The 15,222-nt window shown below is 39.0% G+C and overlaps 1 protein-coding gene across 3 annotated transcripts in view; it reads left to right on the top strand.

Moving 5' to 3' along the window:
* Nucleotides 1-15,222, top strand: part of cdh11 (cadherin 11, type 2, OB-cadherin (osteoblast)) — a 90,338-nt gene that overhangs the window by 27,150 nt on the left and 47,966 nt on the right. The window contains exons 1-2 of one of the 3 annotated variants that reach the window (XM_038731504.1): nucleotides 10,924-10,939; nucleotides 13,236-13,300. The gene's annotated coding sequence lies outside the window, so the exon portion shown is untranslated. Of the gene's footprint in view, nucleotides 1-10,923; nucleotides 10,940-13,235; nucleotides 13,301-15,222 lie in introns of those variants that run through there. The other 2 variants (XM_038731501.1, XM_038731503.1) reach the window with 2 other exon arrangements.

Genomic DNA, 15,222 nt, shown 5'->3' on the forward strand with positions numbered 1-15,222 from the left:
AGACAGATTCTCCTTGACATTAGGTTGATGGTCAGCTAATATTTTGAGGGATGGCTAGCGGGAGGCATTTTTCGTTTCTCTGTGTGCTGCAATCTTTAAGAAACACCATGAAAATATACCTGTGGGCCTCTTCAGTGGCAAAATTAAACATCTTAATACCCTTAAAATGCTGTTCTTTCATCCTGGCCTTTAGATGAAAATACACCACCAAAACAAAGCTGCCGGCATGTTACAACTGAGGAGGGACTTTTTTTGTTGCATCAAAATGACAAAGGCTACAAAAGGTACAGATTCCTTCTTGCATTGATAAGAGTTAATACGGCTCACTGTTGCTCAGCTTAGCTTCCCATTACTAAGGCATATGGTGGGTATTTTTTGCTGATTTATCATTGCCACAGGCTTTCAGCGGATCTTAAAATAAACGGCTAAGACGCTGTGAGCCTAGAAAATCACCAGATGTACAGTAACTTTCATATCAAGGCACTTATTAAGTCTACATGTTTTTCATGGTCTCAGCTTAGAACAGAAATCCATACAGCATTTTGCAGCCGCTCTCCTCATTCTTCCTCTCCTTTTCTCCCCTCTCCCCAGATGCCTTTTAGAGTTGTCATTGGAGAGTGACCTGTATTATCTATCTCTGACTCTCTCTCTCCAGCTCTGTCTCTTTCGCCGTCTGAATGGAGATTTAGATAAGAGAGCCTGAGCTGCAAGAGAGCAGTCGCTGAATACCAAGAGACAGACCAAAAGAAAGAGTGCAGGCCAGAGAGAAGCAGTGAGTCACGGCCAGATTTACGGAGCCATTTGCACCTTGTTTCAGACTCCCCCTGCAGCTAGAGAGGTTCCTGTTATTTATCAGGTGCACTGGGCTCAAAGTGCAGTTTGACTGTCAGCTGCAGCTCATCTTGCTTGTCATGAGAGAGCTTTACCATTCTCCTTTACACATTTGCATGCAAGGGACGATCATGCAAATACCAGGAAGACATAAGAAAAGTGTGGTTGTGCTTTCAGCTGGATTCGCTAAGGTTAATGCTATGTGGTGGTCAGTTCCTTGTGTAAAAAGAGTAGGCATAAACAGCTGTGTGGGAAAAGTACATTTAGTAAATCTGTATCATATACTGTATAAATCTAAATCATGACAAATCATTAGTTCAAAAACAGAAAATGGGTGGTTTCATTATAGAAAAAGGAACAGGGAGTTAATAAATAGAAGTTACAACTCTGCAGCCTGCGTGACCCTGTTTGTGTGTGCATGTACGTAACAATGTCCTAATCTTTTTTTGTGTTTTTTGTTTGTGTGTGTTGGAGAGCTGCCTGATGCATATGAGACACACACACACACACACACACACACACACACACACACGGTCCACCATTTAAAATGTCCCCAAGGTGATCGATGAGGTGGTGATGGAAATGTCATCTGGTGCTAATACATTTATCATCGCTCATCCAGCCTCATGAATTTCATCTTTTGGTTTTCAATCATTTTTGCTCTTTTACCACGAAACCATTTGAATGCGGTGATTCATAGTTCTGCCAGCAGTTTTCTCCGAGGAGGCAGACCCACCGTGCAGGCATCCAGCACTCTGACTGGACTCATTAATTAGTGGGCCGGACAATGATAGCCTGTGTTTACATGAACCCATGTGACGGGGTGGTAAATAAAGAGCTGGGAGAGCCGGAGATCTCCAATCAACCTACTATTTAAATTTACATTCTAACACTGCATGATTTCTTTTGGGGATGTTTTAAGTTCACAGTCAGAGTCAAAGATAGCCTCATCACATTTTAATTTAGCTTTAACTGTATAGTATTTGTTACTTGCAGCAATCTGTTTGTCCAAAAACTAAAAATAACCCTATTTTTTACTGGTGGAGTCATACACTATAAAAGACATGGTGGAGCTGTAATGTGTTATTGATCCCTACAACTTTTTCCCCTTTGTTTTCTTGCCCCTTCGCCAAAGAGGTGAGAACACTGGGTCAGCAAGAGAACAGCGTCTTGCAGAGAACAGTTTCCCAATATTTGGGTCACAACACCACAGAGGGTCACCTGATATCCATATGGCGCAGGTGATTATTTAACTGATGTGCAGGATAATTCTGTGATCATAAACAGGATCAAGGGGCTAGGAAAGGTTTAGTGACTCAGTGTCTTGCTCCTGGGTAGTGGAGCACAAAAGGATGCTTACTTACTTACTTGCAGCACATAAAAATGGAAATCAAAAATAACATTTCTAGGTTAATCTTCCAGAGTTCATGATGAGATGTTTGGGAAATGGTCTCTTCATCTACACGTGATGAGGTGTCAGCAGCAGCTACATGCTGATCTGATTGTAGGGTTTTTATTTTGGGTTGGTTGTTTTTTTTATGCTCTAACTTCAAAGAGTAAAATCACACTGCCAAGCTTGCGTCAAGATTCAGTTGTGAGAGATCATTATATATTCATGTGTATTAGTGTGTGTGTGAACTGCAGGCTGAACTGCTATATGAGTAAGAGAGCGTGTCATACAATAACAAACTATCTAAATGAAAATCATTGACAAGTGAGGCAAGTCATAACTGAGTGTGCACGTACATACATAAGCGAGCCAGCCATGCAGAACTGAATATGTAAAAAGGAATATTTATTTTCTCTCCCATCTTCCTCTCCTCCTCTTTATCCATCATCTATCTCTTTCCTCAAACTTTGTCCCTCCTCCCCACCCTGTCAGTTAAATGACTGCTGCTCGTTTCTCTCTGTCTCTCTAAGTCAACATGTCAACTAGAATATATGTCTTCCCTCAGTCACGTTGCTGGGAAGACACACCGTCATTATCTTGTTTGTGTAAGCACTCACTGCATGTGTGTGGGCATCTCTGTTACACATGAAGATGTATACTTGTTGGCCTGCATTTAGGTTAGTATGAAAATGTGTCGACATACTTTATGTATGAGTTTGTGTGTATCTCTGTGTATGTGTGTGTCTGTGGGAGTCTAAGCCAGCATACAGTATGTGTGAGTGTGTGAATTTCTGTTTAGAAGGATATGTAGTAAATCAGCTGCCTCCCAGCTTCAGATGTCACAGTTTTATTTTATTTTTTTTCTCTGCCCCCCCCCCCATGTCTCTCCATCACCTATGGCACAGAGAATACCAATTACTGTAAAGGTGACACAGGATGCAGTGATGATGCTCTGAGCAGTAAAAGAAAGAAGCCTTCAGAAACAATCTTGCCTTATGAAAATCTGCCAGATTTATATCTCCCACTCCAAGGGTAGCATATGTGTTATTTGCCAAGCTTTGCACTGCATCATCAAAATTCGTTTTCTTTGAATCCTGAAATAAGGAAGTTTTTAGTTTCCTTATTTTATTTGCACAGTGATAAACAGGGGAAGGAGAAATTACTGATACTGTCCAGTGTGAAGAAACGATGAATACACAAGATGCAAATGACTAGTTTGTGCAAATAAGAACCTCAGAGGCTAATAAAGGCTTCTCATCTTAAAGCAACAAAGAAGCCCGTGGCGGTGGGAATGCTGAGGGTGAAGTCTTAAGAGTTTTAAATTACTTCACTGATTTTTTTAAACATGGTTTTGTAAATGATCAACACTGCCATCTCTAAGGACAGAACCAAAATAGGCTACATTTACAATTTCAAAAGCAATAGTCATCATCTATAGTATGTTGCTTTTAAATAGTTCCCTGTGTAGATGTGATTACAAAGTCTAGACAGAAAGATCAGATCACGCTGCGTCATGCTGGCCTTGTAGAGCTAGCTGTTAGCTGAGCTTGAGTAGCCACACTGGTAAAGCAGCACATTTAGACAGCTAGGGATTAGTTTGCCTGCGATGGACTGGCGACCTGTCCAGGGTGTACCCCGCCTTTCGCTCAATGTAAGCTGGGATAGGCTCCCGCCCCCCGTGACCCTGTACGCAGGATAAGCGGTTGACGATGAATGGATGGAATTAGTTTGCTGACTTTGGTGGCACCTGTGCCAACAAAATTCTTTATGTACTTCTGGTAATGTATGACACTTAAATTAAAAGTGTGTTATGTTATATTTGGACATAACAATTGTTCAAATTATTCTTGCAGTTGGAACAGTTTTGTCAGATACTTTGAACAAGTCAATTAGTGGCTCTTAAGGAGGGGGAATAATAAGAAAAATAAAACTCTCTCCCAACTACAGGGGGTTCTCCATCTTGCCATGGCTGTTCAGATCAAATTCTGCTTTAAAAGACATTCAGCATCAACATGTCTGCCGGTGACCTTACACCCATGCCTGCTGCTCACAGAGATTTAGCAATAGTACCGAGTTGTGCTTTGAAGTGACAGTAGTTTACTTTAAAATAGCATTTAAATGTCCCCTTAATTGTATGTGGTCTGACATATGTTCGTATTTCATGACAATATAATTAAAGGCCAACATTGATTGATTTTGTTGTCTGTCAATTGTCACTGTAATTGCTGTAATGTGTGTTTTAGAGTGTTGGTAGGACAAAACAAGCAATTTGCAGCCCTAGTCTTAATTTGAAAACAAAAACAAGTGTAGTCATCAGCACCATCACAAACTTCTTTCTTCCAAGTTCCAAAAGTACTGAAAATGCTGGGGTTTATGTGTGACCTATATCACAACATCAAAAAAAGTAACATACGAGGGAAATGCAGTCACAAAATTACTTGCAGAGTAAATTAATGTATTCAAATCTGGGTTCAGTGATGACTACAAAATTGTCTTTGGACGATGTTAACAATGAAACACCGGGATGGACGATGACTTTGATAAGCTACGTAATTAACAAGCTGGCATGTGGTACACCTGCTGCCATGAAATATGCAATTCCACATAATTTTGGAACATTGTTGTTACCACATCTGTGAATAATAAGTAGGAAAATCTAGAGCAGATTTTGAATGAACTACACCCCGAAAGCTAAACTTGCTAAATAAGTCTTCTGGGTTTGAATTATAACAATTAGATCCTGGAAAATTCATGTGATTAGTTTTGATTCTCTCCACAGTGATTTTACATTCATGGCACTGAGCTGTTTTGAGCCTCACCACCTTATAATGGCAGGAAAACACTGTTATTATGACCTCAGAATTATTACAGATAGGACTGTTCTTGTTTGCCTTTCATGTCTTCATTTACTGATTTATACATTTGTTGAAATTACCATAAAAATAAGCAACATGGGAACGACCTCCCTTCTATATAATTCCAAGCATTTCATTTGTACATTGAAATCCAAAAGAATAATCTCCTCATTAGTTTGACTAGTTTGCATCCCTAATTTGCATTAACGTTACTAACCTCAGCTCCTCAGCTAGCAAACCCTAAGCTCTGTTTCTTTCAGGTAGCACTTTCGAACAGCTGAAGAACAAATCTGTTTTATATTTGTGGTAAAATCCGAAAGAGACTCGCAGCAATAACACGACAGCTGCATGTTGGTCTTTGTAGTCGTAATACAGCAAATTATATTTGGACTAGCGAAAGAAAGAACTACAACACCACGGGCGGGGGATTGTAAACTACTGCGGAAGCATTTTTAATTAGCAATAGAGGTAGCACTACATGGACGCTGGAAATTAATACCTTTTTAAAATTATTTAAGACCTAGAACATAAACTTCAGCGAACTTTTTAAGGCCTTAAATTTGGATTTTGAAATGTAAGACTCTTTAAGACCCTGCGGACACCCTGATATAGTAACATCTTAACGGTGTATATTTCATAGAATTATTTGTATGTCCATGTTTTGAAGCAAGTCCGTTAAATATAAAATAAAGACACTACATATTTCAAGGGTAGAAAGTTATTGCTAGACACTGGATGGTAGAGATAGAAAAAAAATAATACTAACTTCTATCTTTCATACTTATCTAACCACATTGAGCTATTTCAGAGCATCTGACAGAGAAGCAGTCTTATATTTTCAGATGAGAACGTGGAAAAATACACTGCTGTCTAGAGCAAGTGTTGTAGGAGTAGCACTATTGTGGGAGCTGGCAGTCTGAGCTCAAAGATAAAAAAAAAAAAATTAGGTCTATAGTTACCAGCCAATCCTCTGTAATGTAACAGCCCGCCACTTGCACCTGCATCTCCTGTGTAGCATTTTATTTTAGACTCAGCAATGAGTCAGAAAAGAGGTGAGAAGAAGAAGAGGAGGGAGAGGAGGAGGAGGAGGATAGTTAGAGGAGGATGCTTGCCTGAATATGAAATATATGAAAGGAACAGTGCACCAAAAATAAGTTTAAAGAGTGTAGATGAAGAAGAGTCACATAGTTAAATACAGTAGGTGATTATTTTACAGACTGGTGCCAAATTTAGACAGGTGTCATAAATTCTTGACTCATTGCTTGGCCCATGTTGAAGGTGTCACTTCTTTCCACGATGCTCTCCAATGCGACTGTGATTGTGGAAATCTTGCAGGGGTATTTAAGCAGCTGAACAATGTGTGTGCAAGTGTGAATTGACAGTACATGGTAACTCTTTAGCAGCTTGTATACACTTAAAACAATGAAATGTGCCTGTGTGTGTTTGTCTATGTGCCCATACACCTGTGAATGCATGCTGGCACATGGATAATACTGACACAGCTGGGATCCACCAGTCCCTGCCAGGCAATATGTTTGTGTATGTGTGTGCAGCTACCAGCTGCGCCCACTGTGCTGATCTTCAAAGCCGCCATCCCAGTCTGCTTGCATCATTTCATCACAGTCGTACCAAGAGCGTATAACTCACAAACACATGCTCACTGTTACAAGCCCATACTCACTCTCATATTCATGCATGTGATCACTTTCTCACAAACACCCATTTGGTGACATGAGATATTATTACATATCATGGGTTTTAAGCTGTTGCTATCAAACATGCGATTTATAAATTAGATTTTTGCAGCACATGGAGTTACAGCAAGCTGCAGTCATCCTTCATCTTCTGGCCAAGATGGCGGCGTACCGTAAAACTGGAGAAGAGGCAGAGTTGTTTTTAGTGGCGTCTGTGGCCTATCCCTGGCTATGTGTACAGACGGCAATCAGAAAGACAAAATACCCAGATCTTCGTTGCCAAGAAGGCCTTCAACAACCTCGGACCTCAGCAAAACGAAGAACTTTATGTGACTGCATGAACATGATCATCTGACCGGTAACGGAGGTTGGGTTTATTTACTTTTGAGGGATCCTTGATTGATTTGTTTGGGAAGATGATTAACTCATGGATTAAAAACTGAACTGAACCATTGCCAGGGAGACTTGTTGGGAAGAGGGTTTACTTGAGACAGATCTATCTTTGTTAAATCCCCAAAGAGTGGTGTTTTTGTTGAACTCTGGACTCCTTATTGTTGGTGAATAAAAATTGGACTTGGATTATTTGGATGCCAGTAATTGACATTTTCTTTTATTGAAAGTGAGTTTTTCATTGTACCTAATACACTGATTTACATTGAAGGACCTTGTGTTGGCATCGTCACACTGCTTTTTGCTTCGATTATTTCTTGGTTCAGATTTATGATTACTGGGTTCGTGAGTGCTTGGAGCACTGATTCATGTTTCAATGTGGGGGACTGACTAAAATTTTCAAACAGTGACATTGCAATATGAAATTCTGGCTGGCTTCCTGAAAACAAATCTGCAATCAGCTACAAGCTGTTAAAAGGAACCACACAAAAAGAAAAGCTCTCTTATTTACAAAAGGTCATTTTTAACTGTTACACGTGGGATCAGATGGTGCAAATTCAACTGATGTGGTCAGTTAGTGCCGTAGAACACAGTCCTAAACGACAAGTGCCTTCCAATAACCATCCATTATTGTCAAGAAGGTCTACAGAGACCAAAATGGTTCATAAACTGAATAAGAAATGAGTTCAGGGCCCTTGGATGTAGCAAAGTTTCTCCATATAAAGGTCCTCTGTTATCCTGCCCTATAAATCCAAAGAGCAGTGGCTGTATGACGAGTAGAACATGGCTTTGACTTTGATCTCCAGTCCAGAAAAACTATTAGAAATTGCTGTTTGCCTTTACAGGTCGGCATAAAACTTGGCTTTTCTCCAGTTTTAGTGGCAATGTTGAGATTCCAATTGGCTGCTATCATGAAATAAATCCTAGCATCTTGATTTAGAGACTAGATGAAACACCAGATTTAATCCGAGAGAGTGTAATGTGTTTGGATAGAACTCAGCTAGAGGACTATAATCAGAATAATTATTCTGGTCTCACTCCAGCTTCAGGCCTTTTAGCTAATGACAGACACAACACTAATGGCTGGATTTCAAGCCGTCTATTTGCATGTATACATGAGATGTGTTTTGTGTGTTTATGCAGGTTTGCATGCCTTTTTTGCACACTGGTCCCAAAAAAAAGGTTTCTGATTATTATGGGTGGCTAAGCTGAGAGATGATGCCTGTTTGTATCCTTAAATGACCTTGTCCCTGGCAGCTGCAGCCAACATCATATCATACCCGCTTTTTTTCTTTTGTTGAATAGAACAGAACCGAAGAGAACAGAAGTCATACAACATCGTATCGCAATGTAACACGAATAATACATTTCTTGCAATATGAAATGAAAGCTGAGCACTAAGTGCTGGTGTTTTTGCCTCTGGATGCAAAAGAGTAGAATATAGGATGTGCATTGCTTTTGATGTATAGATCTACATGATAATATAGTCTGACACATTGAACAGTCCTATTAGGAAAGCACACTACAGACAAAACAAACAATATGTACACCCAGGGCTATGTTGGAATGCAGTCATACATCTATCAAATGTTTCTTTATTGTCATTTATTCCCCCCAAAATCTGTAGGTTCTCACCATGTTAATCGTCAGTAAAATCCCTCTTCAGATATGAATGCAATTCATCAAAATAAATCAATACAAAATATTATCACTTACTGGAAGTGCATGCAGTGAAACATGTAAGCAACAGAGTTGTTGGCAGTGGACTAACAATCAATAGGCCTTTATTCATGCACAGCACATTACACACAAAAACCAATTCAGATAGTGCTTTATGGAATTGACAGTATTGTCTCAAGGTCCCTTGCAATACCACAACGTGGCAAAATCCATTTTCACTCACATAACGAGCTGCCATTTTCTGGTTGGAATGAGCTCAATCGTCTCCGCATACAAAGCAGGCAGATTTAGCTGCAGAATGATAATAACAATAGCACAATAGTGATTGGTGTTACTCTACAGCTACATTGCTCATATCACACAATAATGATTAGCGCAGGGCTTCTAAAAGCTTGCCTCATTTTTAAAACATCTATGGCGTAGTTACAAACAGCACAGTGCACTGATGCTATTAACGACGTGTTGCTACAGATCCTCTGATGAAAATCCATTTCTTTTCTCCTTTAACAAGGTGAAATGAGCCAGTGTTCTCTGCAAACAATGTAGGGTAAAATTCAACATCACAATAATGAGAGCATGATGATGATTGGTGTTAGACTAGAGCGATATTACCAACACTGAATAATAATGACTTGTGATAATGCTCTGCTGATGAAGGTGTCCATGACACAGAGTTACGCAGAAAACTCAGATTATGTTGATGCAGCTGTGAAACTGACTGCACTGCTGCGTTCACTTTTTTGTAATGGACACAAGTTCATCCATTAATTAGATATTTTAAGGAACAAATGAGGGGAACGTGGCACTATGTGTTCCCAAAATACTATTCCATTATTAAAAATTCTTCTTGAGTTTTTGTTTGAGCAACTTGAACAGTATTGTTCCATTCTGTTGACAACTTGTTCGCACACATAGAGAAAAAAAAGTGTCTTCAAATCTAATTTTATCAATCACAACCGATATTAATTCACCATGTGCACACTTAGAGTAAAACAACAAAGTAAACTGAATTCACAGATGTTCAGAACAGCAGCACATTTCAAGGCAGTGAGGATTTTTCTTACTGCCTCGGGTACAATAATGTATACTGTAAGATCCCAAACTGTTAAGCTGCAAAAATGTAAAAATTTTCTTCCCATTCTGGTTGTTTAAAAACGGACACATTCAATTTCTTGTTTTGTTGTTGTTGTTTTTTTTGTGTTTTTTTTGTTTTTTTGCTAAAGCTACTTCCGCTGAGTGCTGATCTTTTGTTCCTGCAAAAAAATGGAGGGGAGGTTAATTATCACACCGTCTCGGAACTGTGTGATCTCTCACTGCACATTTATAAAGATGTGGAGAAATGGGGCACAGAAGATGAAGGCAGTTTTTGGCCTTTTGATATTTAGCCATTACGATGTTATAAAATATCTCCCTCACAGTATTTTCCCTCATACTTTCACTCATGTATCATCACACCCACATAATTACTAGATGGAAAGGAGCACATTCTTTTAGAAAATCTTATGTTGCTAGACTACAAACCACAAATTTTCATTTTCAGTAATGCCCTGCTTCACACTCTCACAGGGGAACTGCTCTGTACAACCACTCAGCACCACCACAGGCCCTGAGCCGCTCCACTGGGACAGGCCAGGGTTAAGTAGCTTGCTCAAGGGCTTCTCATTGGTAGTTACTGATGGAGGCAAGAACACGCCATGTTCATTTTCCTGCCTAGATAACACCTCAGGTGATCTGGGGATGCAATTGAAACATAAAGGCAGTGGCTTTATTACAAATATCCTTAAACTCATTTGTGTACAATTCAATTCTAAGCTATCTTTGTGCCCTGACCCAGACTTTAAAGAAAAGTATCAGTTAGCTCACTTGCTGCATGCATGTGCTGCTCCAGTCGCTTAAGACATAAAAACATAAGGCTTAAATACTGTGTGTGACATACTGCTGAACATATTCATTTGGTGACATTTGTGGTGACCATTACCAGCAACTGGTTATCTAAAGTTGAGATATATCTGTCTATGTTTGGAGTTGGCAGGTTGGCTTTGCAGTCAAGAGACAGTCCCATAAGCAAAGGGTCATGCTGAAGTCCCACTGTGTGTCATGTAAGTTGTAACACATTAGACAGGGTACAATTTAAGACTTTTTAAGACCTTTTTAATGAAATTTAATACCAACTTTACTGCCGTATAATGATAAATCTGTATGAATATTAAGCCCGAGAAAATTATTTACAAAGTTATATGAATTTAATAAAACATTTTATTAACATTAATATTTAACACACTATAGCTTTTTGGGATGTGTTTGTACTTTGATATGAATCAAGGACGTCACTTTGTGTTGAAAAGTGGTGGGGACGTAGGGGTTCAAATTAGGGGTGTGACAATACACTTAGCTCACATGCACGATTTACAATATTGGGTTCACAAGAACAAGACAAGAAGATATTTTCTCTCAAAGTATTTTCACATTTTTTTTGTTTCAAGCCATTTTTCAGAACATATTTAACAAATGCTTCAAAAAAAGTGCTGGAAACATGAAATTACACCTATGAAATGAATCTAATATTTGTGCACTAAGAACTCTTAAGGGGTGAAATCAAAAATACTAACAAATTGTGCAGTTTGAGTTGTTACAATTAGTTACACCTTGGCTAGATAAGGAAATATAATATTATATGCCAATTGCGTCAGTGATTATTCACCCCGTTCGGTTGTTACATCTTAAGGCTGTTTGAAATATAGTGTGACATAGTATTGGCTTGAAAGCAGCGAAGATGAGGAGTTGGGCTCCAGTTTGTTTTTTTCCTCTTCCCTGGTGATCAGCACATCTGGGTGATGTAAGTTTAATATGCGTTAGCATGTGGGATGTTTCCATTCACATAACGTTACACTACAACAGCGGTGCAACGCCGACACACAGACACGGTCCTCATCCACAACTGTCTCTCCGTTGCTGTTGTAACATCCCCTGACCGGGAATCTACAGCGGGTCTTCCAGCTCCGCTGTTTCATTAGCGCTTGCCATAGTGTGAGCGCCACTGTACTCGGCCTCAACCGCCACTTGTCTGTGTCACTAGCTTTCAGAATTTCAGACACTTTCCCATTCTCAGGCGACAAGCTAGCGTTAGCTTGTTGTTTAATACTTTTTAGACCCTGCGGGTACCCTGATTACATGTCCTGTTATATGAAAATAATGGCCATGGTGAAAGCAAAGAAGGGACGCCACTCTGATATGTGTCGTGGGGGGTTCCTCCACTACGTCCGGCGTGCCCTTATGTCAGGACACCTTGGACAGCAATAAATCACTAAAAGAAGAGAGACTGACTGAGTTCATATTGTCATCCTTTCTTGAAAGTGTGTTTGTTGCCCTTGACTTTCATTGCATCACGAAAAATAGCTCATAAAAATGTAATACTGAAAATAATACCTCATGGTAACATTTAAAATTTATAGCAACACTTTTTTAGCCCAAACCAACCCCTGACAGTATGCACGTGAAAATAAAATGCAGAACTCCAGAACCCGGAATGAATTTGTCAGATTTTTCAGATTTTTACCTTAGGGCCAATCAAAAAGATCATATTTTCTGTTGTGAAGATGTGATTTAATCTGTAATAAATCAGGAAAACTTTAGAAAAAGCTAAACTCTGTCCACTATGTGCTCATACGTCAGGCTGTCGGGTTAAACTCTTAACAATCATAAACTAAACTAACTGCAAGTTGGTGCACTGTACATCCAGGAAGTGGCTTGGTGAATTTAGAACAGTACTGGCTATGTCAACACATGAATTAAATATCCATTATTCATAATTTACTCACTCCAGTCATGCATCACTACAGTGCAGTTGTCTTGATATGAGAGAAATGCAATAAATTTGGGAAGACAGCGAGGGCAATATGAACACTGTTTAAAAATCTCTGCTGGAACGCTGTCAGCCTGCTGCGGGCTTTATTGTTGCTGTAGTTATTTAATGGCTTACAAAAATATTTTAAACTTAAAATTCAGTTTCAGAGAGATCTGACAGGTTCACGTGTATTTAGAGGTTACAAAGGGTTTGTTTGTGAAGTTGGTAATGTTCAAAGTTGTATATGAGACTATTTTAAGTATTTTGTGTATTTCTCTTTCTTATTTTATTTATTCAAGTCAAACATTTCACTTTGTATTTGTTTATTTCCTGTTTTTTTTATAAAGCCACACATATCTCCACTTACTCTATGCCATGCATAATTACATGCATAACATAATGAGATACACAGTACATTAAATCACCACATATCTAATTACATGAAAATCACAATATATTTGTCTTCTTTGAACCCTTTCCTCTTCCATAAATGGTACTTCCTGCATATGATTCATCTAAAATCCCTCTCTCCCTCTCCTCTCTCTCTCCAGCAGATCTGTGTTGCCGTCTAGAGGAGAAAACCCTCAACGTGTCCGACACCAGTAATGAGCTAAAGGTTCGTTCTGCCATTTTTTCCCTGTGTGTGTGTGTGTGTGTGTGTGTGTGTGTGTAATCAAAGGCCTGTGAATTGGCATTGACACATCAGGCCCCACTAGCCTGTTTAGCATTCTGTTAATCTGACTCCCTGTCTTTCAGAGAGATAGCACCAAGAGTGATGAGTGAAAGCACTTTTTTCTGAGAGCTTTATCTCCAACTCTTTCATTCATTCTTTTTGTTTGTTTCTTTTCATTATATTATTACATCAGTTTGTGTTGTCTTTCCTTTCTTTCTTTATAAAGACATTTCCTGTTTCTCTCTCTCTCTCTCTCTCTCTCTGTAATGATCTGTGTCCTTCATTGCTAATAGAAAATTATTCTGAATTGTTTAGCTTGTATCTGCCTACAGCAGCTTGTTAAAGAGGACTTGTAAAATGCATATTTAATATGATTTCATGCCCGAAAATGTAGCTTACAATGCATTTGCCCTCTGGACACATGTACCCAAAGTCACCGTATCGCGCACCTCACATCTCCCATACTAAGCATTTTTCCATTCGCTTGAAAAAGTTGAATAGATTAAAGGCAGATCTAATCGATCCTGAGTGTGCTTATCAGTGGCTGGCAGGCTGACGAGCCGATTTCAGAACAGCACATTCTAATCCTTCAAGTGCAGGCTAGGAAGTGGAAAAAGACAAATAGGTAAAAAAGACTCACAGACAGTAGGACAGACAGGAACCACAGTGAAAAACAAATCACTGAATATTTATAAGTCTGAAAGAACTGTTGGAAGACAACAAACCAGCAGATTATTGCACAGATATGTTTAAACTCTACCAATTAGAAAAATTTGCAACAACAACTAACAACTTTACAACAACAATTAAAAAGGCCAAAACTCCAAAAAGAAGTATCAACACACTACTCATGATTCAGAGTATGCAAATACATTGCTCTTGCCAATGCATTTCTAAAGTGATTAGTATATAGTTGTGTGACTTGCACTGGCAGGAGTATTTTGACATTATTCCATGTCTGCATACCAGCTATGGGTGTTGCAGCTACTATATGAGGGCAAGTTTATATGAGGGCACCCACTTTTAAGTTAAGGCAAGGCAAGTTTATTTGTATAGCACATTTCAACAACAAGGACATTAAAAGTGCTTTATATAAAACATATCCTAAGGGGACTCTAACCCTTTAACACTTAGGGACTCTAACCCTAAGGGGACTCTAACCCATCTTTCTTAGATACAGTCGTCACTGTAAATCCAGATTGTCCATGCTAAAAATTCTGGTAAAAGCAGTCTAAACTAATCATTAAAAATGATGATGACATACATGTGAGTGTGCCAATAATGTTGGCTAGTCATTGATGACAGGTAGCCAGAAAATGTTCAGGGAATTGTTAACTTATCAAAACGATTATGGATTTATGTAGTGATTTACTTTAACAACTGTCCAGTAGAGCACAGTCCAGCCGATGCAACGAGCCAACATTGTTCGTACAGTCCATCAGCCATTAAAACGATTCAACATTTGTTAAAATCAATCCTTGGGCTTGGTAATCAATCAAGAAAACACAAGGTTAGATCAAAGAATTTGTTTCCCATTAAGATCACAATTTACCTGTTATTAAAAACCAGATGTCGGCCAACAGGTGTCATCAACATCTGATTAGATGAATGTGATGAACTTCAATTAATTACATGCTCATGGTGAAATTGGTCCGTATGCTGTTCAGTGTTTGGTGAGTTGATTATGGCTGTCCAACGAGATTTAACACATGGGCCTATTATTCTGACTTTATACTATGAATATACTCTTCCATTAATTTATCTGTATCTAAGTAAGCATGGCTTAAGGTGTAATTAATGTAACGTAGCTCTTCCACTATGCCATCACAATCAGATGTTGTCAATACACTGTCCGCATTCAGTGC

This window comes from Micropterus salmoides, unplaced genomic scaffold (genome assembly GCF_014851395.1).
Source record: "Micropterus salmoides isolate LMB-PRFRI ecotype aquatic unplaced genomic scaffold, ASM1485139v1 Ms_hic_scaffold_2, whole genome shotgun sequence".
Taxonomy (NCBI): Eukaryota; Metazoa; Chordata; class Actinopteri; order Centrarchiformes; family Centrarchidae; genus Micropterus; species Micropterus salmoides.